Source organism: Saimiri boliviensis, chromosome 1, assembly GCF_048565385.1.
Source record: "Saimiri boliviensis isolate mSaiBol1 chromosome 1, mSaiBol1.pri, whole genome shotgun sequence".
NCBI classification, from domain to species: Eukaryota; Metazoa; Chordata; class Mammalia; order Primates; family Cebidae; genus Saimiri; species Saimiri boliviensis.
The window spans coordinates 143,857,237-143,885,203 of NC_133449.1; the positions used below are offsets into that span (position 1 = coordinate 143,857,237).

The 27,967-nt window shown below is 38.5% G+C and overlaps 1 long non-coding RNA gene across 1 annotated transcript in view; it reads right to left on the reverse strand.

Moving 5' to 3' along the window:
* LOC104653210 (uncharacterized) overlaps positions 1–27,967 on the reverse strand; it is a 181,035-nt gene that overhangs the window by 48,161 nt on the left and 104,907 nt on the right. The window contains exon 2 of the long non-coding RNA XR_012519182.1: positions 15,086–15,147. This is a non-coding gene — a long non-coding RNA (uncharacterized LOC104653210). The remainder of the gene's footprint in view (positions 1–15,085; positions 15,148–27,967) is intronic.

A 27,967-nucleotide genomic window follows, 5' to 3' on the forward strand; every position in this document is an offset into this window, starting at 1 on the left:
CCAGCAACTCTGAATGAACAACGGAGCTCACAGCTCAGGACTTAAGCCCCAATAAAGGACAGACTGTCTCCTCAAGCAGCTCCCTGACCCCCATAGATCCAAAAAGTCACCTCATAAAGGAGAGAACAGACTGCTATTTGGCGGGCATCCTTCTGAGACAAAGATAGCAGAAGAGAAAACTGGTAGCAACCCTTACTGTTCTGCAGCTACTGCAGGTGATCCCCAGGCAAGCAGGGCCTGGAGTGGACCTCAGCAGTCCTACAGCAGAGGGGACAGACTGTTAGAAGAAAAACTAAGAAAAAGAAGTAACTTCATCATCCACAAACTGGAAGCTCACTCAGAGACCCAATCTGAAAGACAGTAACTACAAAGATAACAGGTGGATAAACCCACAAAGACGGGAAGAAACCAGCGCAAAAAAGATGAAAACTCCCGAAACCAGAACACCGCTCCTCCTAAAAGGGATCACAACTCCTCATCAGCAAGGGAAACAGACCGGATGGAGAAGTAGTGTGATGAAATGACAGAATCAGACTTCAGAAGGTGGGTGGTAAGAAACTACAGTGAGCTAAAAGAACATGTTCTAACCCAACGCAAAGAAACTAAGAACCTTGAAAGAAGATTGGACAAAATGCTAATGAGAATGGACAACATAGAGAGGAATATAAGTGAATTGATGGAGCTGAAAAACACAACATGAGAAATTCGCGAAGCATGCACAAGCTTCAATAGCCGAATTGACCTAGCAGAAGAAAGGATATCAGAGGTCGAAGATCAACTCAATGAAATAAAAAGAGAAGGCAAGAATAGAGAAAAAAGGGCAAAAAGGAATGAACAAAAACTTCAAGAAATGTGGGACTATGTCAAAAGACCTAATCTACGTTTGATAGGTGTACCTGAATGTGACAAAGAGAATGAATCAAAGCTGGAAAATACTCTTCAGGATATTATCCAGGAAAACTTCCCCAACCTAGCAAGGTAGGCCAATATTCAAGTCCAGGAAATACAGAGAACACCACAAAGATATTCCTCAAGAAGAGCAACCCCAAGGCACATAATCGTAAGAATCACCAGGGTTGAAATGAAAGAGAAAATGCTAGGGGCAGCCAGAGAAAAAGGTCGGGTTACCCACAAAGGGTAACTTTAGACTCACAGCAGATCTCTCAGCAGAAACCTTACAAGCCAGAAGAGATTGGGGGCCAATATTCAACATCCTTAAAGAAAAGAACTTTCAACCCAGAATCTCCTATCCAGCCAAACTAAGCTTCATAAGTGAAGGAAAAATAAAATCCTTTGCAAACAAGCAAGTACCCAGAGATTTCATCACCACCAGACCTGCTCTACAAGAGCTCCTGAAAGAGGCTCTACACATATAAAGGAAAAACCATTACCAGTCACTCCAAAAACATACCAAATGGTAAAAGAGGATCAACACAATCAAGAATCTGCATCAACTAACCAATAAATCAGCCAGGTAGCATCAAAATGGCAGTATCAAGTTCACACATAACAATACTATCCCTAAATGTGATTGGACTAAATGACCCAATCAAAAGACACAGACTGGAAAATTGGATAAAAAGCCAAAACCCATCAGTGTGCTGTATCCAGGAAACACATCTTACATGCAAGGATACACAAAGGCTCAAAATAAAGGGATGGAGGAAGATTTACCAAGCAAATGGAGAGCAAAAAAAAGCAGGAGTTGCAATTCTCATCTCTGATAAAATAGACTATAAAGCAACAAAGATCAAAAGAGACAAAGAAGGACATTACATAATGGTAAAAGGATCACTGCAAAAAGAAGAGAAAACGATCCTAAATATATATGCACCCAATACAGGAGCACCCAGATACATAAGGCAAGTTCTTAATGACTTACAAAGAGACTTAGACTCCCACACAATAATAGTGGGAGACTTTAAGACCCCATTGTCAATATTAGACAGATCAACCAGACAGAAAATCAACAAGGCTATCAGGACCTGAACTCAGACCTGGAACAAGCAAACCTAATGCACATTTACAGAACTCTCCACCCTAAATCCACAGAATATACATTCTTCTCAGCACCACATCACACCTACTCTAAAACTGACCACATAATTGGCAATAAATCACTCCCCAGCAAATGCAAAAGAATGGAAATCATAACAAACAGTCTCTCAGACCACAGTGCAATCGAGTTAGAACTCAGAATGCAGAAACTAACTCAGAACCGCACAGCTGCATGGAAACTGAACAACTTGCTCTTGAATGTTGACTGGATAAACAATGAAATGAAGGCAGAAATAAAGATGTTCTTCGAAACCAATGAGAATGAAGACACAACATACCAGAATCTCTGGGATACATTTAAAGCAGTTCCTAGAGGAAAATATATAGCAATGAGTGCCCACATGAGAAGCAAGGAGAGATCTAAAATTGAAACCTTAGCATCAAAATTGAAAGAGCTAGAGGAGCAAGATCAAAAAAACTCAAAGCCTAGCAGAAGACAAGAAATAACTAAGATCAGAGCAGAACTGAAGGAGATAGAGACACAAAAAAACCCTTCAAAAAATCAATAAATCCAGGAGCTGTTTTCTTGAAAAGATCAACAAAATAGACAGACCACTAGCCAGATTAATAAAAAAGAAAAGAGAATAACCAAATTGATGCAACAAAAAAAGATAAAGGTGATATCACCACAGATTACACAGAAATTCAAACCATCATCAGAGATTATTACAAACAACTCTATGCATATAAACTAGTAAACCTGGAAGAAATGGATAAATTCCTGGACACTTCCATCCTCCCAAGCCTAAACCCGGAAGAAGTCGAAACCCTGAATAGACCAATAACAAAGTCTGAAGTCGAGGCAGCAATAAAGAGCCTACCACCCAAAAAAAGCCCAGGTCCAGATGGGTTCACAGCCGAATTCTACCAGACATACAAAGAGGAGCTGGTACCATTCCTTCTGAAACTATTCCAAATAATCCCAAAAGAGGGAACTCTTCCCAAATCATTTTATGAGACAAACATCATCCTGATACCAAAACCCGGCAGAGACTCAACAAGAAAAGAAAACTTCAGGCCAATATCCATGATGAACATAGATGCAAAAATCTTCAATAAAATACTGGCAAGCTGATTGCAACAGCACATCAAAAAGCTTATCCACCATGATCAAGTAGGATTCATCCCAGGGATGCAAGGCTGGTTCAACATATGCAAGTCCATAAACGTTATTCACCACATAAACAGAACCAAAGACAACAACCATATGATTATCTCAATTGATGCAGAGAAGGCCTTTGACAAAATTCAACAGCGCTTTATGCTAAAAACCCTCAATGAACTAGGTATTGATGGAACATATCTCAAAATAATAAAAGCTATTTACAACAAACCAACAGCCAATATCATACTGAATGGGCAAAAACTGGAAGCATTCCCTTTGAAATCTGGCACTAGACAAGGATGCCCTCTCTCACCACTCCTATTCAATATAGTACTGGAAGTTCTAGCCACAGCAATCAGACAAGAAAAAGAAATAAAGGGTATTCAAATAGGAAAGGAGGAAGTCAAATTGTCTCTATTTGCAGATGATGTGATTGTATATCTAGAAGACCCCATTGTCTCAGCCCAAAATCTCCTGAAACTGATAAGCAACTTCAGCAAAGTTTCAGGATACAAAATCAATGTGCAAAAATCACAAGCATTCCTATACACCAGTAACAGACTTAAAGAGAGCCAAATCAAGAATGAACTGCCATTCACAATTGCTACAAAGAGAATAAAATACCTAGGAATACAACTAACAAGGAATGTAAAGGACCTCTTCAAGGAGAACTACAAGCCACTGCTCAACGAAATAAGAGAGGACACAAACAGATGGAGAAACATTCCATGTTCATGGCTAGGAAGAATCAATATCGTGAAAGTAGCCATACTGCCCAAAGTAATTTACAGATTCAACTCTATTCCCATTAAGCTACCAATGACCTTCTTCACAGAAATGGAAAAAAACACCTTAAACTTTATATGGAACCAAAAGACTGCCCACATAGCCAAGTCAATTCTAAGCAAAAAGAACAAAGCAGGAGGCATCACACTACCGGACTTCAAACTATACTACAAGGCTACAGTAATCAAAATAGCATGGTACTGGTACCAAAACAGAGATATACACCAATGGGACATAACAGAGGCCTCAGAGAAAACACAACATATCTACAACCATCCGATCTTTGAGAAACCTGACAAAAACAAGCAATGGGGAAAGGATTCCCTGTTTCATAAATGGTGTTGGGAAAACTGGCTAGCCATGTGCAGAAAGCAGCAACTGGACCCCTTCCTGACACCTTACACTAAAATTAACTCCAGATGGATTAAAGACTTAAACATAAGACCTAACACCATAAAAAAAAAAACCCTAGAAGAAAATCTAGGCAAAACCATTCAGGACATAGGCATAGACAAGGACTTCATGACCAAAATGCCAAAAGCACTGGCAACAAAAGCCAAAATAGACAAATGGGACCTAATCAAACTCCACAGCTTCTGCACGGCAAAACAAACAGTCAGTAGAGTGAATCGGCAACCAACAGAATGGGAAAAAATTTTTGCAGTCTACCCATCTGACAAGGGGCTGATATCCAGAATTTACAAAGAACTAAAACAGATCTACAAGAAAAAAACAAACAAGCCCATTCAAAAGTGGGCGAAGGATATGAACAGATACTTTACAAAAGAAGACATACAGGAGGCCAACAAACATATGAAAAAATGCTCATCATCACTGGTCATTAGAGAAATGCAAATCAAAACCACATTGAGATACCATCTCATGCCAGTTCGAATGCCACTCATTAAAAAATCTGGAGACAACAGATGCTGGAGAGGATGTAAAGAAATAGTAACACTTTTACACTGCTGGTCGGAGTGTAAATTAGTTCAAACATTGTGGAAGACAGTGTGGCGATTCCTTAAGGACCTAAAAATAGAAATTCCATTTTATCCAGCAATCCCACTACTGGGTATATATCCAAAGGATTATAAATTGTTCTACTATAAGGACACGTGCACATGAATGTTCATTGCAGCACTGTTTACAATAGCAAAGACCTGGAACCAACCCAAATGCTCATCAATGATAGACTGGACAGGGAAAATGTGGTACATATACACCATGGAATATTATGCAGCCATCAAAAACGATGAGTTCATGTCCTTTGTAGGGACAATGGATGAACCTGGAAACCATCATTCTCAGCAAACTGACACAAAGCAGAAAATCAAACACCACATGTTCTCACTCTTAGGTGGGTGTTGAACAATGAGAACACATGGAGGGGAGCACTACACACTGGGGTCTGTTGGGAGGGACAGGGGGTGGGGAGGTGGGGAGACATAGCATGGGGAGAAATGCCAGATATAGGTGAAGGGGAGGAAGGCAGCAAATCACACTGCCATGTGTGTACCTATGCAGCAATCTTGCATGTTCTTCACATGTACCCCAAAACCTAAAATGCAATTAAAAATAAATAAATAAAACAATATGAATGTACTTAATACCAGTAAACTGTACACTTAACAAAGGTTAAGATGGTAAATACAATGTGTATCTTACCACAATTTAAAAATTCTTTTAAGAAATCAGGACTTGATGTTTTTGAAAATCCTCAAACCCTTCACATTTAGAAGAAGCTAACATTAAGAAATAGCTCCTGGCCAGGCATGGTGGCCCACGCCTGTAATCCCAGCACTTTGGAAGGCCAAAGCAGGTGGATCCCCTGAGGTCAGGAGTTCAGGATTAGCCTGGCCAACATGGTGAAACCCCATCTCTACTAAAAATAGAAAAATTAGCCGGGCATGGTGGCGCATGAATGTAATTCCAGCTCCTTCGGAGGCTGAGGCAGGAGAATTGCTTGAATGTGGGAGGCAGAGGCTACACTGAGCTGCCATTGCATCACTGCACTCCAGCCTGGGAGACGGCAAGACTATGTCTCAAAAAAATTAAAAAAAGAGAAACAGCTCCCCAGAAGTTCATACTGTGGGCAGTGCCAGGAGAACCCTTGTCTAAAGGTGACACTAAGAATGTGTCTGTAAAAACTTCTGTTATATTAAGAAAGATAAAAAGTGGTACCATCAGAGTACTATTCAGTCATACAAAGGGCCTTTGAAAAAGAGTAAGGATATGCTTCATAGATCCTCTCAATCAAACAGTAACGCCTTCAGAAAACTTAAGTGCATTGACTCTCAAACTGATAAGCAGGAACATAAGGTAAAGAAAGACTTAACAAGAAAAGATTTCTGGTTTCACTTTTGTGTAATGGAGTAAACTCTAATAAGATTCACAGGAAGCCCACAATGTTTTTGCAAGAATTTTATCAGGAAGAACTCTGCCAGCTTCAACTGAAAAGGACAGAATGAAAAGTACAGTACAAAATGAAAAAAGGCTATTAGATTGCCAAAATTCTACTGGCAAGAAAAGCAGGCCGAGGCGATTTCTTAACTGTAGCATGTGCTACCTTTCTTGCAAAAGGAAAAATGACTCAGAGTGAAACATGAGCCCAAAGAATAGAGATGAAGGCCATAGAGAATCATTCCTAGGTCTTCAGATCGAATCAAAAAACTTCTAACATTGGAAGTCCAGGAGTAGTGGTTCATGCCTGTAATCTCAGCACTTTGGGAGGCTGAGGCAGGTAGATTGCTTGAGCTCAGGAGTTCAAGACCAGCCTGGGCAACATAGCAAAACCCTGTCTTTACCAAAAATATAAAAATTAGCCAGGCATGGTGGCATGTGTCTGTAGTTTGAGCTACTCGAGAGGCTAAAGGTAGGATGATCACCCGAGCCCAGGAGGTCAAGGCTACAGTGAGCCATGATATACCACTGCACCTCCACCTGGGCAACAGAGTAAGAATTTGTCTCAAAAAACAAACAGCCAAGCATGGTGGCTCACGCCTGTAATCCCAACACTTTCGGAGGCTGACGTGTGTGAATCACAAGGTCATGAGTTCAAGGCCAGCCTGACCAACATGGTGAAACCCCATCTCTACTAAAAATATAAAAATTAGCCAGGTGTGGTGGCAGGTGCCTGTAATCCCAGTTACTCAGGAGGCTGAGGCAGGAGAACTGCTTGAACCTGGGAGGTAGAAGTTGCAGTGAGTTGAGATTGTGCCATTGTACTCCAGCCTGGGTGACAAAGTGAGACTCCATCTCAAAACAAAATAGAACAAACATTGGAACAACTGGATTTCAGAAGTGCACTGGACCTTTGTGCCCCCCATTTCCCCTCTTATAAAACAAAATTGTCTAAAATGGTTATCCTCTGTCTGTCACTACTGTATGTTGGGCTTGGTTGGGGAGGACTTTTACAGACTGAGAGAAACTATACCTGAGGTTCCTCATCTACACCTGTATATGATTTAGGTGATGAGATTCTGAACTGTAAGCTGATGTCATAATTGAATTAGACTTTAGGGAACTGGGAAGGTGGGATGAGAGTATTGCATATATGAGGGATAGGATCATTGGGGGCAGAAGGAAGACTAGCGTAGACAGCCTCTAAAATGGTCCCCGGTATTCCATGGTTTTTTGTATTTCTGCCCTAGGCAATCTTTTCCCCTTGATTATGCACTGTACCTAGTGACTCTTCTAACCAAAATAATATGGCAAAAAGGATGAGATGTCAGTTCCCAGGTTAAGTTACAAAGGACTCTGGTTTCCATCTTGCTCACATTCTCTCTTGCTTTTTCCCTCATTCACTCTAAGGAATACCAACTGTCACACTGTAGGCTGCCCTGTAGAGAGGCCTACATGTCTCTGGAAAGGAACCTATGTCTCTTCTGAACAGTGGGTAAGGATTTGAGGCCTGCCAACAGCCAGGAGAGTAAGCTTGAAAGCAAATCCTTCCGTAGTTGAGACATAAGATGACAGCAATTGTGGCTGATGCCTTAACTGCAAAGCTGAGCCTGGATTCCTGATCCAAAGAAATCGAAATAATAAATGTTTGTTGTTTAATGTTGCTAAGTTTGGGGATAATTTGTTACACAAAAATAGACTACAACCATAATGAAGGTTTAACAATCCATTGGTGTTCACAATAAAAATACTTTTAAATTTTTAAAGTATTTTTTTTAAGTTTTAAGAAACTTAAAAATTTTTAAACAATTTGTAATATTTATTTTCAATATGTATATAATACATATATTATATTTATATTATACATACATATATTTTAAGAATCTTGGGACATTTATAAAAGTTAACTCTGTAATAGCCCTCAATAAAATAAAAAAATTCCACAAAGTATTATAAAAATAACACAGATAAAGTTATCTGATCAAATGGGGGAGAACACCCTAAAAATATTTTTACAACTTTCTTAACAACTCTTGGGACAAAAGGAAATTAAGACCAAAATTACACAATTTCTTTAAAAAAAAAATGATAACAGAAAAGGATTCATCAGACCTTATAGATAACCATAGTGCTCAGAGGAAAATATGTAACATTAATTAAATATTTATGTTCATTTATGTTATTCACATAGGAATAAAAGTTTAAGTTTCCAATTATCAAGAAATTAGAGAGCACCAAGAAACCATTTAGCTAACAAGTAGTCTAAACAAGAAAAAATAAACATAAATTTTAACAATTAGAATGTGAAAAGAAAAGATTCAGAGAAAATATAAAACAAATTGTAACAGATTGCTTTTCTCAACACTATTTCTTTATTTCTCTATCTATTTATTTTGAGACAGTCTCTCTCAGTCAAGTAGACTGGGGTACAGTGGCACAATCATAGCTCACTGCAGCCTCGAATTACTGGGCTCAAGTGATCCTCTTACCTCAGCCTCCCGAGTAGCTGAGACTACAGGTATGAAACATCACACCCAGCTAGTTTAATTTTTTTGTAGAGACAGAGTCTTGCTATGTTGCCCAGGTTGGTCTTCAGCTCTTGGCCTCAAGAGATTATTCCATCTTGGCCTTTCAAAGCACTGAGATTTCAGGAATAAGCTATAGCTCCTGGCCTCTGAAAACATTATTAAAATAGATGTATTTTTAGGAAAATATAAATCATAAAAATCTACCTCCAGAGGAGACAGCAAATCTAAATGGGCAAATTATGACAGACAGAAATTTTTGATTGTCAGAAAGCTACACATCAAAATGCACCAGGCCAAGAAATTTTCAGTAGTTCACTTTCACTACTATTGTTTAGCACTGTCATAGAAGGAATAGCAAATGCAATTAGGGAAGAGAAAGAAAAATGGGGTCTTACATTGGAAAGGAAGAGGCAATACTTTCATTATTTGTAGGATATACATTCCTATTAAGCCTCTTTAGGTTCTGGAGGCCACATATTCCACAAGTAGGTATACTGATCTGGCCTACATATTAGGCAATGTTAAGAGGCATTATACGACTTTTAAAAAACAGCTTCTGGGCCAGGTGAGGTGGCTCATCCTTGTAATCCTAGTACTTTGGGAGGTTGATATGAGTGGATCACCTGAGGTCAGGAGTTCGAAACCAGCATGGTCAACATGGTAAAATCCCGTCTCTACTAAAAATACAAAATTAGCGGGCATGGTTGTATATGCCTATAATCCCAGCTACTTGGAAGGCTGAGGCAGGAGAATCGCTTGAACCCAGGGGTGGAGGTAACAGTGAGCCAAGACTGTGCCATTGTATTCCAGCTTGGGCAACAAGAGTGAAACTCCATCTCAAAAACAAAACAAACAAAACAAAACAAAAACAGCTTCTGATATGGTACTGGGACCTAACAAAGATGGAATATTTGACTATGTGACACTTAGTGACCATATGTCCAGAACTGCTGAACTCGGTAAGTCATAAAGTTAAGATGGCTCACCAATAATCTATTATAAGATAGAAATACTATATACAGGATAATCACATGCAGGACCACAGGGCACATGTAAACTGCATGAGTGGACACCCCATCATCCACCACAGTTCACCCAGAATTATTCCCTAAGTCATAACTATGGCCTATGCACCATAACCTATGTACACATACTGATATCCAAAAAACGTATGTACAACCATGTGAAGGAGGCAGAGAAAACCTGGGTTTTGAGGTAATGAATAGGTTAGACTCAATCCAAAAATGAATGGCAGCTGCATACAACTTCACTGATGGGTGGCCTTGAAAGACAGTGAAGAGGGAAAATCTTTCTGATGGTCCAAGTTCAGGCATTGGTCATCCACCTTGTGTGAAAGGAGGAGTGGGCTTGTAATGAGAATGTGTATTGATTCATGGGCAGTGACAAATGGCTTGGGCTAATGGTCAGAAACATGGAAGACTGAAAGACACGGAGATAAGGAGTTCTAGTATAGAGGCATGTAGATAGGCCTATGAGAACGGGCCTGAATGAAGTACATAGATTATTGTATCACCCATTGATGTCCTTAGGAAGGTAAAAGGGTCTTGGCATGTTGCCCAGGCTGAACAATTCTCAACTTCAACTCCTGGCCTGAACAATTCTCCTACCTTGGCCTCTCAAATCACTGACATTACAGACCTGAGCAACAGCACCTGGCCCCTGAAAACATTATTAAAATGAAATTATTATCATGGAAGGAGTATTAAACAATCAAGTAAACAAAATGACTTGGTGAGTTAATAATAGCCGGTTTTTGTCAAGGGCCACCCCAGCACAGTGTCCTATGAATGAAATGACCAGAAAGGCAGAAATGGAGGCTATACATGGTCTCAGCAGCATGGACTCTAACTCGCCAAGGCTGATACAGCTACAGCTGTCTCTGAGTGTCCCACCTGCCAGCAACACAGTATCACTGCTGAGCCTCCAATGTGACAAACAGCCATTAGATGTAAAGTTGATTATGTTGGGCTCCTTTTATCCTTAAAGAGTCTGCAGTGTTTTGTTTTGCTTTTTTCCTCACGGAAATTGGTATCCATTCCAGATGTATGTTTGCTTTTCCTTTCCTTAGGGCCTCAGCTAGCACCCCTAAATCAACCAGTAGCTTAAGGAATACCTGATCCATAGGCATGGAATTTTGGCCTGTTATAAGCTTCACTGTTTTTCCTCCTTTCTCGTCCTCCTGTATTTAACCCAGACCATGGTCAGGTAGTCCTGTATTTACATCTACCCAAGTCATAATCACCCCAATCCAGAATGAGGTCTGATAATGGCATATTAGGATTCTTGTTCCAAGGTGACAATGGAGATAAACCTGATGCTGTCACAAAGCTCAAAGGCATCTACTTTTGTTCTGATTACAAGGATGCACCTTACTTCAAATGTACCCTGAAGTTTTCTGAAGGTCACAGACCAATGTAGGGACCAGAAACTTTGTTTTCCCCTACCTTTTTGCCATTTTGCCTTTTTTCATGAGAAGATCCTTTACCCTAGCCCCTGGTTTGATATGGAAATCAGGATTCATGCCCCTTGTTCATATACATTAAGTACTCCTTACCTCACAGCAGCTGAACCCCCAGCAAATACTGCCCCTCGAAAAAACAAAACAAGAAACCCACAAGACAGAAGCCCATTGACTTCAGCTCCACTCAGTTTTGCTTTTCTGTTCTATATCTGGTTCATAGAGAGATTTATCTGTTTCCGAGACCTTGTCTTTTGGTGTTTTAATGTTTCATTGAACATTGGTAAGTATTGGAGTGTTTTATAGCATAATCTTACGATTATAGTGATTGGAAACACCCTAAAGGTGGCATTTAAAATATTAATTGAGAAATGTTTTCAGAGAAGTGTAAAAGCATTTGGAAAAAAATAAAATTGGACCCCTACCTCTTATCTCTTACTAAAACAAATTCTCAATGGATTAATGATTTAAATTTGAAAAGCCACTGAAATATTACAAAAGACCTTAGGGTAGACAGAAGTTTTTAAAATAGGACATACAAGTGCTAAACATACAGGGAAAAACCGTAAGTGTGGCTACATTAAAATTAAGAACTTATATTCATCAAAAGACACCATTAAGAAAGTAAAACAGCACGCCACAGACTGGAAAAAGATATTTGCAAGATATACCCAGTAAAGAATTCATATTCTAGAATATATTTTCTTTTAAACTACTGATCAATATGAGAGACAAAACAAAAACAAAAACAAAAACACAACAACAAAAAAACCCGACCAACCCTCAAAAACTTCAGTTTAAAAAATAGGCAAAAAATTCAAACAGGCACTTCACAATATATGATCTCTAAGAATCCAATAAACATAAGAAAAGGTGCTACATATTGTTTTCTATCAGAGAAATACAAACTAAAAACACAGTGAGAAACCACCATCCACTCATCTGAATGTTGGTGAGGATGTAGAGACACTAAAATTCTAAAAAATTGCTGGTGGGAGAGTCAAATGGTAAAACCACTTAGAAATCTGGCAGTGTCTACTGAAGACAACTGTGGGCCTAGCAAACGTAAGTCACAGGCCCACTTAAAGTCACATAAAAAGTAAAAGAAATGTCTCTCTGATTTCTGAGCCTTTGTTCTTTACTAACCCATGTCCCCTACAAACACACTGATGCCTTAAACGAACTTTATGTCTCTTTCTGGTTCACTGTTATTTGTGTTTGTTTAAAACACCTTATCATAGCCCAGCCCTTGGTTGATTTGTTGCAGTTTACTGAACCTTAATAGAAATCTAGAATTAAAATACCAGATAAGAATTAGAAGAAGTATCACATAAACTATTAGTGGTTATTTTTCTGATTTTAAGTTGAATAAAATCCTTCACAATATATGTCAGAATTATTTTTTAAACTGATTTGCCTTGCTACTGTTTTTCTTGGTTGAAATCCTCAGGGTTCAGAATATCCTCAACTCCTAAGTAAAGTAAAAATTCAAGGCCATGGCATTGCCGAGCATTTATTTTGTTTCTGATGTCATCTGTCTATTATCTTAGAGCTTTGCCTAACCTCATGTTAGTGTCTACTTAACCTGTCCATATTTCATTACTTCAGGATCTCATCTGAAGTCCTTTACCTAGAAATCACCACAGGTTTTTCTTCTAGAAAATGCTTTTCACTCCTATTGCTCATCAGGATCCAGTAAATCTGCATCACGAGCCTAAAACTTATAATCTTTGTGGTCAAAACTTTTTAAAGCTTTTCCAAATATTCGTCTTTTGGGCAATGCTAAACTGCTGCTTTCACAGCCAGTCCATGGGTGTCCAATCCTATAGATGCACCAAACTTGGACACCTAAACATTCATGGAATAAATATTGCCACATTGATCTGCTAAGTTACTAAGTCTTGCTAATATTGTATTGGAGCCTAAAGGTTATGCATTAAACATTCCATTAAAAAGCAGCAGCTTAGGGTGTAGTGGCACATGCCTATAGACCCAAGCTATTTGGGAGGCTGATGTAGGATTGCTTAAACACAGGAGTTCAAGATCAGCCAACTGGGCAACACTGTAAGACCTAGCTCAAAAAAAAAAAAAAAATTAAAAATAAATAAATAAGCAGTGGCTTAGAAACCATAAAAGTTTAATTTGTATTCAGTTATTTAATAATAGTAATATTCACCCTGGAGGTCTCTCAACTAATTAGAAATCTCTTTTAAAACACTGAAAAATTTTAGACAGTACGTAAAGGACAGAAAGAAGACTCAAATTTCAGTCAAAAGCCTGACTGCTTCAAACAGTTTGCTGAACAAAGTGAAACAAAGAAATCTCAGATGTCAACCTTTCCCCAGAGATCAAGAGGCTTGGGCATGGACAGGAGCAAGGAAGAATATATTTCTGAGCTCTGAATCTGCAGGAGAGCATTTTCTTGATTGATTAAAGCAGCAAAAAAGAATATGAATTAAAGCAATCTGGCCAAATGAGAGAGCAGGTTAGTAATGACTTTTTCCTCCTTAAAAAATTTTATGACAATTCTACACATGTGGGAATGTCTAGGCTTCTCCAGCACAATTTTCATTTTAGACTTTGGAACTGTGAAGACTTCTTCCATATGAACAATGAAGGCTAAGCATCCTTAAACTAAAGTTAATGTTGAATTCAGATAAGCCATAAATGTATACTATGCATACTGTGACACTGCTTTTGATCAGTTTGGTTCATACTGTGCTATTATATATGCCCTATTGTTCATGTTTATTTTAGAAACTGTGACTCAATGTCCTTTGTTCCGCTTCTTATTTAAAAAACAAAAACAAAAACAAACAACAACAAAAAAACTGTCCCAAGGCTTAAGTTTCTTATATTTTAGTATGTTTCTGACACTGCTCTGCCTCACTTGAGGGTGCTCCTTTCTGTCTCCAAACCTGGGTGTAAAGGTCCGCAACAATAAGATTCTGAGTCAGGAACTCAGAATCTGTAGGATGGAACTCGCCAGAGGGTTTGAGTGAAGGCAGTGGATGTCAGAACCTAATGCAGAATGACAATAATCAGGGTACCCCAGAACCCACTTTGCCTCTACCTTTGGCCACTTTGGAAAAGCAACTTACAAGGTAGACCATTACTGGCACTAACCCTACTCAATCTTACCAAATAATAGATGTTGGATGTGTTTTTTTATCTTAGAAGAGAGGAGAATATTTCTTAGAACCATCACTGTCCTTATGTTGTTTCTATTATCTTAATCCTTGTCAGAATTCATTTTCAACCTTTCACAACAAAATTCAATGTTTTCTAGTATATTCAGAGTTTTGCAACCATCACCACAATTAATTGAGAACATTTTCATCGTTGCCAAAAGAAACCCTGCATCTTTTAATAATCACCCCCTCCTCCCCGTTATATGTGGATCATGTAATAAGTGGTCTTTCATGACTGGCTTCTTCCACTTACATAATGTTTTAAATGTTCATTCCTGTGGTATTATGTATCAGTATTTCATTCCTTTTTGGTGCCAAATAATGTTCCATTATAAGGACATACCACATTATATTTAGCTCTTCATCAACTGATGAACATTTGGATGGTTTCTACTTTTTACCTATTAAGAATAATGTTGCTATGAACCTTTGTGCACAAGTTATGTGTGAATGTATGTTTTCATTCCACCTGGGTATATACCTATGTTCTCTTCCCCCACCCTGCCTACTTTTTTTCACCCCTGTGCAATGCACTTACCTTGGAAGACTCTAACAGTTTTCACCAGCCACGCAGAAGAGCAAGACATCAGTAAGTAGGTCCTAAAAGGTAGAAAATTATGTTACTCATATCAAAAAACTATTTTTGTTTTAAAATTACATGTATGCCATTTTTAGCAATGACCCAAATACTTGTTCAGAAATTAGTAATTAAGAAACAGACAGTGAGGGAAGGACTCAGTCTTCAGTATCAACAGAAGTCCCTGCCAGGCTACTAAGGGTCCTTGTTTCAGAGCTTAAAGTCATTTATCTATGAGCAGATGGACTAATACATTGAAGCTAATATAATGGCTGCAAAAGTCTCCTGGGATCTTTGTTCTCTGACCAAATATTTGTATCCTGTGTCTTGAATAAAAAGTTTTAATTTCTACTTAATAGTTTACCCACTGATGACTTCTTTAATTTGGTCTTTTTCTTTAAAATGCATGACAGGCAGGCTAAGATTTCAGAAAATGTGTTTAACCTTATAAAGATCAACACATAGGTCTAATGGTCTTATGTGAGGAGAGGCATAGTAAAGTTAGCTGTGTTAAAGTAAAATCAATATCTACAGAAGAGAAAATTAGAAAGGAAACTGCTAATTTTAGTCCCTCTTTCTTTTTTCTTGTCCCCAGTCTGTGCAGGTTTGGAACTCTAGGAATCATTATATTATAAAAGTCTCCACATTTCCATTCTAATGGGTTCCAGGTTTTCCTGTTATGGGGGTGAAACTAACAGACTTAGCAAATCCTTATTTATTTGTCCCAAAGGCCAGGCAGTACTCTTTCTTCTCTGGTGCTGGTTTCTATTCATTCACCACCTCTTCTCACATTCTTTTGCTGCCCATCATTAATCTTTCAAGCTACAGCTGGGTGGGTTTAGCAGAAAATCATAAGAGGAACTGAAAAACGAAATATTTATCTGCACCAATGGGAAAAAAAAGGCCTATCAACTTTATCCTTTCAATGCAATCACATTTTCAAAAATTTTATTCTACTCAGTTTCTACATAGAAGACAGGATGTATACATACATAAACACATATTCACTCTTGTGTGTGTGTGCGTGTGCATGTGTGTGTGTGTGTGTGTGTGTGTATATATATATATATATATATATATATATATATATATATATATTTTACTATCTATCCTCATTTGTAATGAGGTAAAATATATAGAGCTCAGTTAGTTGCCATGGAGACACTGGTCCCCTCTTATCACAGAGCCACACTATCGTCTGGTGTCAGCCAAGGAGGGATGACAAAGGCCTCCCCAAGAGCCTAGCTCTGCAATTACTGAGCAATCAAGCACCTCTTTTAATAGAGCAAATCCAGGTATACATGGCTCCTCTCCCAGCACTGTCTTCCTTTCTTCCTTTTCAAACTTACACATAGCAGGATGCAGTTACCAAGTATAGATATCTTCTTCTGTTGGATGGCTTGTTTATTTCAGATTTCAGTGATATTCTTTGGTTTAAATAACAGAGCTCACTATCATCCCCTTTGCTTTTAAAACTTGATTTTTTTTTAGCAATTATTATTTTCTTCTGAGGATACACAGTGATCATCCTTTTATGAATTAATCTGTTTTTATGGTTTGTCATAATTAATGAAGGAGTGGATAAATGAAAATCACAGTCTCTAAATTTCTTTAGTCCTGAATTTTCCCTGATTTCTCCAACCAAACTGCTAGTGCTATCAACAAATTTTTTTTTAAACCTGAACGATCAGCATTTATTCTTTGTCTTCTGGTGGTGATACAAATGAGAAGCTAAAAGAACTGAATGCATTTAAGAGGAGAAAGAAAAAAGCCTAATTTTTCTTTAGGTATTTTTATTTTATTTGGGGGTTGGCTCAACTACTGTACTCCAAGATTTGATTTTGATGCTCAGACATTCTAAACTTACTCAGAAATCTGAGGTCAAACAAACATGAAAAAATGCTCAGCACCACTAATCAGAGAAATGCAAATCAAAACCACAATGAGATAGCATCTCATGCCAGTCAGAATGGCTGTTATTAAAAAGTAAAAAACAACAGATGCTGGTGAGGTTGCAGAGAAGGGAGAACACTGATACATTGTTGGTGGGAATGTAAACTAGTTCAGCCACTGTGGAAAGCAGTTTGAAGATTTCTCAAAGAACTTAAAACAGACCTACTATTTGACCTAGCAATCCCATTGCTGAGTGTATACCCAAGGAAAAATAAATCATTCAACAAAAAAGATACATGTACTTGTATGTTCACCTCAGCACTATTCACAATAGCAAAGACAAAGAATCAACCTAGGTGCTCCTCAACAGTGGAATGGATAAAGAACATGTGGTACATATATACCATGAAATACTATGCGGCCATAAAAAAAAAAAAAAGCATGTCTTATGCAGTAACATGGACGCAGCTGAAGGCCATTATCCTAAGCAAATTAATCCAGAAACAAAACCCAAATACCACACATTCTCACTTATAAGTGGGAGCTAAACAATGGGTACGTACAGATATAAAGATGGCAACAACAGACACTAGAGACTCCAAAAGTTGGTGAGTGGGGGAATGCTGAAAAACTACCTATTGAGTAGTATACTCACTACCTGGATGACAAGATCAATTGTACCCAAACCTCAGCATCATACAATATACCCATGCAACAAACCTGCACATGTACCTCCTGAATCTAAAATAAAAGTTGAAATCAACATTTTCAGCAAACTACCACAGGAACAGAAAACCAAACACCGCATGTTCTCACTCATAAGTAGGAGCTGGACAATGAAAACACATGGACAGAGGGAGGGGAATATCACACACCAGGGTCTGTCTGGGGGTAAGGGGCAAGGCAAGGGAGAACATTAGGAGAAATATCTAATGTAGACAACAGGTTGATGGGTGTAGCAAACCACCACGGCACGTGTATACCTAAGTAACAAACCTGAACGTTCTGCACATGCACCCCAGAACTTAAAGTATAATAAAAAAAGAAGAAATTGGGATGAAATAGGGTATAGATTGAGACACTCAAATTAGCCTGAATCTATTATTTTAGATAGAATTCTTGCAGTAACAGCTAAGGTTTGTCCTGTGTAGTATCTATAATGTTACAAAATATACCACTGTCTTTGGTTTTTCTCAAGTTATACAACTCTCGTCTGAAAATTAGAGTATCAGAGGAATAAACAAAAATGGTTATAGAGCTTTGCTAACATGCCCTTATCCCCAAGGAAGAAGGAATGTTCAGGTGTTTAGAAAAAGTATGATTACAGTTGGGGTAGGGAAAGATAAAAACAGTGAGATACTATAAATATATAAGACAAAATCCCTGCTCTGAGTAAACCATTGGAGAAATAAGGCTTTAACTTATATAAAGATTCAGTAATATGAATTAAGCAGCAAAAAGCATACAACAGCATAAGTGTTGAGTGGCATGGGATTAATCAAGTCCAGAGTCAGTAGGATTTAGCAGAGTAAGAAAGATTTGAGATTAGTCTTAAAGAAAAGAAGAAAAAGCATACTAGACAAGGAAAACAGTAGAAGCTACAATGCCACAGAAAAATGATGGTCTTCTCAGGGGATTGTGATAAAAGTTAGCATTACTGAAGCAAAACATTCTTGAGCTTCAAGAGAACTTCCAGAATCAGTTTAGGTGATGATGCTAGTTTCCTCCTCTAAGACCAATCCCCAACGTGCATCTCTCTTCCCTTTACTAGGAAGGGTGGAAGGGGCGGGAGAAGGGAAGAGAGGGAAGGAGGGAAAGAGAAAAGAAAGGAAAGAAGAAAAGAAGGAGAGGGAGAGAGGGAAGGGAGGGAGAGGGAGATAGAACAATGACATTAAAAAAATGACACAATAAAGAAATGAAAAGCAGAATTTGCCATTTTGCAGGTGGAGAACAAAGTGGGTTTTCACAGGCAGAATGTGGACACATTCTGTGCTGTATGATCCCCATATGCCAGGAATGTCATTAATTAGATAGAACGGAATGACTGGAGACAGGCCAAATGCAGCTCCGGAGATCAAGGTCTATATACTCACACATTTTCACCTATGCTATGCAATCTTTGGTATAGCTACACAGTATGTATAGGCTTTATCAGGAGCTTGACAGGAGCCTGAATTAATACTAGGATTTTAATATACCACTGATTCCTGGCATTTTTGTTACCAAAAGATGGTCTCATAAATATACGGTGTTTCTGACCTGGACAACAGAAGAAAAGATACTTGGACAGTGGCATAAGCTGGGGGGAATGCCAGCATAAAAGTTTATTGGAACTATTTAAAAATGTCTGTAGAAAAGGTTGACTGGGAGGTGATTTGAAAGAATAAAGATCTTCATGATAATATAACAGTAAGGACAGGCACGGCAGTTCACATCTGTAATCCCAGCACTTTGGGAGCTGAAGGTGGGAGGATTACTTGAACCCAGGAGTTCGAAACAAGCCTGAGCAACACAGTGAGACCTCAACTCTGCAAAAGAAACAAGTTAGCCAGAAATGGTGGTGCACGCCTATAGTTCCAGCTAGTCAGGACGCTGAGGTAGGAGAATTGTTTGAGCCCAGGAGGTTGATGCTGCAATGAGCCAAGGTTGTACCACTGCATTCTAGCCTGAGTGACACAGCAAGACCCTGACTCTAAAAGATAAACAGTAAGTGCTCCATAAACATTATCTATGTGCCAAGCACTGTGCTAAATGCTTCATGTGCTTAATCTCATGTAATTCTATAAGATACTTAGTAGTCACCTCCATATATTATAGCAGAGAAAACTGAGGCTCAAGAGAGATTAAAGCAAGCAAGCAGCCCATAATGAACTGACTCTATTATAATAAAGGCAGTATTTGCCTCAAAATATATAATCACTATGGTATCTATTTGTTCAGCATTATCCTCTCTTCTATTTCCTTTAATAAGGTTATATGCAGAGGCATAAAAGAAAAAATCTGTATTTCCATTGTAAATTTTGTTAAGATAGAAAATACAAATTGAAGAGAATATTTCTAAATAAAGAGGGGGAATGGAGACAGTGCTCATAGAGAAATACTTCTTAGGACACTAGGGAAAAGTAGTAAAACAGTCAAAGTAATTCTCTTCTTTAACATGGTTCATCTAGCTATGTAGGGACTCACGCAAAAACACAAATAAAAATGTACACAGAAAGAAAATTTAGTGTTTCTCATCTTCCCTCATTCAATTGCCATTCTGTGGGCATGAGATTATAAATTCCAAGGAGCTTTGCTCACTTCATAACCTGGTCTTGTCATTCTGGAACATACCAAGCTTCTTCCTATCACAGCATCTTCACACTGCTTGTTCCCTCCACTTAGAAATTATAGCTGACTTCTCAAGAAACGTGTCAGTTCAGATGTTAGTTCTTCAGACTGACTTTTCCTGAACAACCTAGGTAAAAGGTTTCTCCTCTTCCCTGCTCAAAACCTACCTCTTCCTCATACACTATCTAAATATTCTGCTTTTTCCTCTTCACACCATGAATGACTATCTGAAGTTATTTTTTTATTTTTATTATTTTTTAATAGAAACAGGGTCTCATTATATTTACCAGGCTGGTCTCAAACTCCTAACCTCAAGCCATCTTCCCACCTTGGCCTCACAAAGTGCTAGAATTATAGGTGTGAGCAACCATGCCTGAGCTATTTTTTATGTTTTATTTTATATATAAAAATGTATTCCTGTGAATGTAAGTTTTATTCATTACTATGTCTCTAGTACTTAGAAAAGCAGTTGGCACTTAGTAAGAACTTAGTAAATACTTGTTAAATGAATGACCACCACACCTGCCAATAGGAATAGGGCAAACTCAAAACAGACACATTTGGTAATGCTTCAAATTTAGAAAGTGCTTACATATATTTCAATAGTCAATATCTCACTGGGGACTAATCTGCATATCAACTGGTTATATCAAAACACCTACAAATCAAAGAATTCTATTTGCTATTACAAGTCTTAGTCTTATTTGCATGAAGGCCCTCGACGCAATTAAAATTCTTGGCATAGTTGTGTGCCTAGTTACTGTCTAAACTCCCTTCAAAGCACTGGTAAGAAGGACTTTCAATAGAATCCAGAAGAGCAACAAAATATATCAATGAGTTCTGAGGTTTTATTGCCATTTCCAACAAAGTTCCTGCTTTCATCTGCCAGAAATGTCCCTATAAACACTAAGGTTTTTATTTCTGCTTTTCAGACTAGCACAAGTTATACTGCTCTGCACAGCTAGAAGAAAACATGGTTAACACAGGAAAAACAGCTGGTCAAAGCAGGTAACTTTTTTGTTCATAACACAGAGTTACTTTGAAATATTCTTGGTATTTGAAGAGGGAATGACACCTAGGGTTGAGAATTCAATCTCACATTCACACATTGTCTTTGCTGACTTATCCAGGAATTAGGATAAATTCTTTATGGATTTTACCCCATTCCAGTTTCAATGGCCTGGTGTTATCCTGAAAAATTAGCACCTCCATCTTCCACTTGGGGCTAGACAAGAATCAATATATTTGGAATTGGTAGAAGACACAGGTAGCAAATTTTTAACTCTGAGAAGTAATGACATTTCAAAAACATCGAATTGTTGGTGTTCCCTCTACCAAATGATTTTTTGTTTTCATTTGCAGAATGAGGCTTAGGTAAAAAATATCATTAAGAAAATCCTATGTTGAGGCCAGCCACGGTGGTTCATGCCTGTAAACCCAGAACTTTGGGAGGCCGAGGTGGGTGGATCACCTGAGGTCAGCAGTTCAAGACCAGCCTGGTCAACATAGTGAAACCCCATCTCTATACAAAATATAAAATTTAGCCTGTCATCCCAGCTACTTGGGAGGCTAAGACAAAAGAAATGCTTGAACCCAAAAGGTAGAGGTTGCAGTGAGCTGAGATCATGGCACCAAACTCCAGGGTGGGCCATGGAGAGAAACTCCGTCTCAAAAAAAGAAAAAAAAAAAATTCCCATGTTGGGCTGGGTGTGGTGGCTCACCCCTGTAATCCCAACACTTTGGGAGGCCATGGCAGGAAGGTTGCCTGTGTCCAGGAGTCCAAGACCAGTCTGAACAATATGGCAAAGCCCTGTCTCTACTAAAAATACAAAAAATAATGGGTGTGGTGGTGTACACATGTAGTCCCAGCTCCTCAGGAGGCTGAGGCATGACAATTACTTGAACCCAGAAAGTGGAGGTTGTAGTGAGCTGAGATTGTACCACTGCACTCCAGCAAGGGTGACAAAGCAAGACCCTGTCTCAAAAACAAAACAAAAACAAACAAACAAAAAAACTAAACAAAAATGTTTCAGTTAGTTTTATTTTAAATTTTCAAATAAGTATTAATAAAAAGAAAATCCTACGTTCTATGTTGACCTGACAAAGAGATTCCAGGTCCTTTCAGTATTTCCAGTGGGAGTTATAATTATTTCTTCTGAACTGATGACTGCAGGCTTTTCCTACAGAGAATTTTCTTTTCAACAAGAAGCAGAGACTACAGTTTTTACTGACCTCCATCTATTCAGATACCTGCTCTTAACTCATCAAACAGTCTGTCTCATTTCTAGGACATTATACATTGTTTCAGACCTCTTTTCACTATAAGAAATGAAAACAGATGTCTAATTCCTAGGACCTATATGGTAGAAAATAGAAAAGACAGTCCCACTTCTGGTGTAGACTCCAGTCACAAGAGTCCTTCTTAACTGATTAAGAATTAGTAACCAGCCGGGCGCAGTGGCTCAAGCCTGTAATCCCAGCACTTTGGGAGGCCGAGGCGGGTGGATCACGAGGTCAAGAGATCGAGACCATCCTGGTCAACAAGGTGAAACCCTGTCTCTACTAAAAATACAAAAAATTAGTTGGGCATGGTGGTACGTGCCTGTAATCACAGCTCCTCAGGAAGCTGAGACAGGAGAATTGCCTGAACCCAGGAGGCGGAGGTTGCGGTGAGCCGAGATCGCGCCATTGCACTCCAGCCTGGGTAACAAGAGCGAAACTCCGTCTCAAAAAAAAAAAAAAAAAAAAAATTTGCAATGTGGTTCATTTGCCAAAAAATAAGCTGTTTTAAGTAAAATGCAATGTTCAATGCATCATATAAAATTCTTTTATGAAAGGCTTTTGGCTTTTTAGCACGATGCCAGAGCAGGTGCAAGGTGATAGGCGAAAGCTAATTAAATTAGTACATAGAGCAGTTCTTAGTGAGCTGCACATGGGTAAACAATAAGGTAAGGAGACCATTAGTAAATGCAATAAGCCCAGTATGGTGGCATGTGCTTGTAATCCCTGCACTTTGGGAGGCTGAGACAGGCAGACCATGAGGTCAAGAGTTCGAGACCTGTCTGGCCAATATGGTGAAACCTCACATCTACTAAAAATACAAAAAAATGAGCCAGACATTGTGGTGGGTGCCTGTAATCCCAGCTACTTGGGAGGCTGAGGCATCAGAATCACTTGAACCCAGGAGGCAGAGGTTGCAGTGAGCCAAGACTGAGCCACTGCACTCCAGCCTGGGCAATAGAATGAGACTCTGTTTCAAAAAAATCAATAACCTCAATGATGGTAGCAAGAAATTGCAACAGAATACAGAAAATGGTAGTGCACGGATGCATCTTTGAAAAGCTATGCAAAGCCTCTGAGATTACCCAAATGAAATCCCATTCTTCACTTTGGTAGTATCTAAAGTTAACAAATCCTGGTTTTTGACCTTACCCTGCTGTTCTTCATTTTAACGAGCTAGTTTTAAAAAAAATGGTTGAGTGTAGTGGTTCATGTCTATAATTCCAACATTTGCGAGGCCAAGGTGGGAGGAATGCTTGATGGCAGGAGTTTGTGATCAGTCTGGGCAATACAGTGAGCCCTTCATCTCTCCAATCAATCAATCAATTGAAATATAGAATATAAAAGCAAATAGTAACAGAAATAAGGAAATTCAACAAGATGTGGGAGCACCCAAGAGGGACACATATCAGTAAATGCTAAGTAAAATGAATAAAAGACCAAATTTTGGTCTTTAAATATATTTCTATCTACATTCTATAAGTATGTATTAAAGAGATGATCAAAACAAATTAGTCACTTCTTTTTCAACTTTCATTAAAAAGGGAGGATAACTGACGATTGGATAAGCACGCTAACTTTTATATAAACAAGTGCATATTTTGCTTTATAGTAATAATAAGGGGAAATTATACATTTATTCTACCAGTAAATGTACTACACAAATTTTTTTTATTGTACTTTGGGCTCTGGGGAACATGTGCACATCCTGCATCCTGCAGGACTATTGTGTAGATACATATACACTATGGTGGTTTGATGTCTCCATCCTCCTCCCCCCACCGTCACCTATATCAGGCATTTCTCCCAGTGTTATTCCTCTCCATCCTCCCCGGCCCCCGCTGTCCCTCCTCTTCTCTCCACTCCACCCCCCCCACCTAGGCCAGTGAGTGTTGTTCCCTTCCCTGTCCCCAAGTGTTCTCATTGTTCATTACCCACCTAGGAGTGAAAACATGTGGTGTTTGGTTTCCTGTTCTTGTGTCAGCTTGCCGAGAATAATCCTTTCTAGATTCATCCATGTCTCTACAAAGGACACGAACTCATCATTTTTTATGGCTGCATATTATTCCATGATGTATATGAGCCACACATACTTTGTCCAGTCTACCATTGATGGGCATTTGGGTTGGTTTCAGGACTTCGCTATCATAAACAGCACCGGAATCAATATACATGTGCATGTGTCTTTATAACAGAATGATTTATAATCCTTTGGGTATATACCCAGTAATGGCATTGCTGGGTCAAATGGAATTTCTATTTCCAGGTCCTTGAGGAAGTGTCACATTGTCTTCCATAATGGTTGAACTAATTTACTCTCCCACCAACAGTGTAAAAGTGTTCCTTTTTCTTTACATCCTCTCTAAAATCTGTTGTCTACAGATTTTTAAATGATCGCCATTCTAACTGGCATGAGATGGTATCTCAATGTGGTTTTGATTTGCATTTCTCTAATGACCAAAGATGATGAGCATTTATTCATATGTCTGTTGGCTGCATATATGTCTTCTTTTGGAAAGAGTCTTTTCATATCCTTCGCCCACTTCTGAATGCGTTTGTTTTTTTCTTGTAAATCTGCTTTAATTCTTTGTAGATTCTGGATATTAGCCCTTTGTCAGATGGGTAGATGGCAAAATTTTTTTCCCATTCTGTCGGTTGCCGGTTCACTCTACTGATTGTTTCTTTTGCTGTGCAGAAGCTCTTGAGTTTAATTAGACCCCATTTGTTTATTTTGGCCTTTGTTGCCATTGCTTTTGGTGTTTTAGTCATGAAGTCTTGCCTGTGGCTATGTCCTGAAGGGTTTTTCCTAGGTTTTCTCCTAGGGTTTTTATGCTGTGGTCTCATGTTTAAATCTTTAATCTACCTGGAGTTAATTGTATGAGGTATAAGAAAGGGGTCCAGTTTCAGCTTCCTGCATATGGCTAGCCAGTTTTCCCAACACCATTTATTAAATAGGGAATCATTTCCGCATTCCTTGCTTTTGTCAGGTTTGTCAAAGATCAGATGGTTATAGATGTGTGGCATTACTTCTGAGGCCTCTGTTCTGTTTATTGGTCAATACCTCTGTTTTGGTACCAGTACCATATTGTTTAGATTACTGCAGTCTTGTAGTGTGGTTTGAAGTCAGGCAGGGTGATGCCTTCAGCTTTATTCTTTTTGCTTAGGATTGTCTTGGCTATGTGGGTTCTCTTTTGGTTCCATATAAAGTTTAAGGTGTTTTTTTCTAGTTCTGTGAAGAAGGTCAATGGTAGCTTGATGGGGATAGCATTGAATCTATAAATTACTTTGGGCAATATGGACATTTTCACAATATTGATTCTTCCTAACCATGAGAATGGAATGATTTTCCATCTGTTTGTGTCCTCTCTTATTTCCTTAAGCAGTGGTTTGTAGTTCTCCTTAAGGATACCTTTTACATCCTTTGTTAGGTGTATTCCTAGGTATTTTATTCTCTTTGAAGCAACTGTAAATGGGAGTTTACTTATTAACTGTTTGTCTGTTACTGGTGTATAGGAATGCTTGTGATTTCTGCACATTGATTTTGTATCCTGAGATTCTGCAGACGTTGCTTATCAGCTTACGGAGGTTTTCGGCTGAGACAATGGGGTCTTCTAAATATATGATCATGTCGTTTACAAACAGGGACAGTTTGACTTCTTTTCCTAATTGAATGTCCTTTACTTCTTTTTCTTGCCTAATTGCTCTGGCTAGAACTTCTAATACTGTATTGAATAGGAGTGGTAAGAGAGGGCATCCTTGTCTAGTGTCAGTTTTTAAAGGGAATGCTTCTAGTTTTTGTCCATTCAGTATGATATTAGCTGTGGGTTTCTTGTAAATAACTTTTATTATTCTGAGATACGTTCCATCCATACCTAGTTTATTGAGTTTTTAGCATAAAGGGCTGTTTTTTATTGAAGGCCTTCTCTGCAACTATTGAGAAAATCATGTGGTTTTTGTCTTTGGTTCCGTTTATGTGGTAGATTACGTTTATAGATTTGCATATGTTGAACCAGCCTTGCATCCCCAGGATTAAACCTACTTAATCGTGGTGGATAAGCTTTTTGATGTGCTGTTGGATTCGGTTTGCCAGTATTTTAGTGAAGATTTTTGCATCAATGTTCATCATAGATATTGGCCTGTAGTTTTCTTTTTTAGTTGTGTATCTACCAGATTTTGGTATCAGGATGATGTTAGTCTCATAGAAAGAGTTAGGGAGGATTCCCTCTTTTTGTATTGTTTGGAATAGTTTCAACAGAAATGGTATCAGCTTCTCTTTGTCCATCTGTTATAATTCGGCTGTGAACCCGTCTGGACCTGGACTTTTTTTGGTTGGTAGGCTTTTAATTGCTGCCTCAACTTCAGATCTTGTTATTGGTCTATGCAGGGTTTCAATTTGTTCCTCGCTTAGTCTCGGGAGTGTGCAAGTGTCCAGGTATTCATCCGTTTCTTCCAGATTGACTGGTTTCCATGCATAGAACTGTCTGTAGTAATCTCTGATGGTGGTTTTTATTTCCGAATAATCGGTGGTGATCTCCCCTTTACCATTTTTTATTGAATCTATTTGATTCTTCTCCCTTTTCTTTTTTATTAATCTGGCTAGTGGTCTATTGTGTTGATGTTCTAAAAAAAGATACTGGATTTATTGATTTTTTTTGAAGAGTTTTTTGGATCTCTATTTCCTTCAGTTCTGCTCTGATCTTAGTTATTTCTTGTCTTCCGCATGCTTTTGAGTTTTTTTGAACTTGTTCCTCCAGCTCTTTCAATTTTGATGATACAGTGTCAATTTTAGATCTTTCCTTGTTTCTCATGTGGGCATTTATTGCTACAAATTTCCCTCTAGACACTGCTTTAAATGTATCCCATAGGTTCTGGTATGTTGTGTCTTCGTTCTTGTTGGTTTCTAAGAACATTTTTATTTCTGCCTTCATTTCACGGTTTATCCATTCACCATTCAGGAGCAAGTTGTTCAGTTTCCATGTGATTGTGTGGTTTTGAGTGCTTTCCTGAGTTCTAATTTGATGGAGCTGTGGTCTCAGAGATTCTTATGATTTCCGTTCTTTGCATTTGCTGAGGAGTGGTTTACTTCCAATTATCTGTTCAATTTTAGAGTAAGTGCGATATGGTGCTGAAAAGAATGTGTATTCTGTGTATTTAGGGTGGAGTGTTCTGTAAATGTCTATTAGGTGTGCTTGGTCCAGATCTGCGTTCAAGACTTGGATATTCCTGTTCACTTTCAGTGGAGGATTAAAGTCTCCCACTATTATTGTTTGGGATTCTAAGTCTCTTTGTAGGTCGTTAAGAACTTACTTTATGTATCTGGGTGCTCCTGCATTGGGTGCA